Genomic DNA, 1,641 nt, shown 5'->3' with positions numbered 1-1,641 from the left:
CATATTAAATTTTCAAGATAACATTAATAGACATATCAGATGAGTTAGCTATAATCAAATTTATTACATGCATATCAAATTTCATGCATTGTCGAGCTATAAGGTAAAGTAGCAATTACATTCACCTCCATGATAACTTATCTATTTATACAAGTCTTCACGAAATTAATAATATAAAGAGTCATACATTTCATATTACGACTTTATTTTTTTTCATTTTTTATTTCGCATAAGTATATACATTTAGTTATTTGGAATCTAGATTCAGAAGCTTTAAGTTTCTCTAGTAACTTCAATTTTAATATGATCGCGATATTTTATTTGGCCAAATATTACTTCAATCAATATGTTTTGGCAAATTTATTTTGACTCCTCGCTATTCATAATATGATGTAGTACAACATGTACAAAAGTCAACTTTTTTCTTTTTATTTATTTCTCTGTAATAAGATAACTTATTAAGATATTTCAATTTTCAATATATCAGGTACCCGAACTTCTTATAGAATTTTATATTTATTATATCTAAATATTCATCAAGAGTATGTGCCTCTTTAATGGAATCATCTTTGCTAATCGCTCAATTTTCATTTGAAATTTTTTTTATATTAGAATCAAATATTATAATGCTTTAGCAGTGCCTTAGATATATCAAATAAAATACTTACGAGTTGTCCTCCTAGGGCATCAAATCATGTTGAATTATTTAAAACTAATGCATGAGATATTATCGATCTCTTTGGTCAATAAATACATCTAAATAAATTATCTTTTAAACTTCTGATTGTAATTATCTTTTGGTAGGATAATGATGCATTTGTATATTATTTCCAACTTCTTATTTTACCTTAATGCTGAAAAAAATTGTCTAATCAAATTGACAATCAACAAATTGCATTGTAAAAATATTAATTATTTGGTATGAGGGTTCAAATTACTAATTTATTATCATCATTCTTTACCATTCATCTCAGTGCATAGCTATTGTGCAATTATGCATATATTGCACTTTCAAAAATCATTAGACGAAAAATATTACACTTTGATCATAAGCCAATTATAAGATGGAGAACTATGATATTGACATGATGCGTAATAGCATTTCCTAAACAGAAAATAGAAAGTACTTTGCTCTCAATTAAATTAAATAGAGACATCTAACAAGCAATAGTGTTAGATCATTTACCTACATTACAATTAACATTTATTAAAATATTAAAATCTAAGATCATTAACATTAACAAAACACCATGTTGATTGTATAATTTGAAAATTATGCTCGTAATTTAAAAATTGAGTAGTTATTTCACAAACTTTAAGTTGCGAATACCAGCGATCATTTAATATGTGTATCAAATCTATTAAATACAATAATATCTAGATGGTCGACGTGAGGATGATGGGGCTCATTTATCACTCTGATTGATTTAAATAATATAGAAAATTCAATCATTATTTTAACTAGTAATGTTTAATGTTCATTTTTCGATAAAGAGCACAAACATTATATAGGGATTCATCAAATTAAAAAATCTTCTAATTCTTCATTGAATATCCGTTTTTTTAATTTTTAATTTTGCATCATTATTGATCTAGTGCGTAATTCCAAGCAATGATACATTCAGTAATTGAACTTCTGGT

The sequence above is a fragment of the Olea europaea genome, unplaced genomic scaffold (assembly GCF_002742605.1).
Source record: "Olea europaea var. sylvestris unplaced genomic scaffold, O_europaea_v1 scaffold3467, whole genome shotgun sequence".
NCBI classification, from domain to species: Eukaryota; Viridiplantae; Streptophyta; class Magnoliopsida; order Lamiales; family Oleaceae; genus Olea; species Olea europaea.
Note: the sequence above shows the minus strand (reverse complement) of the source record.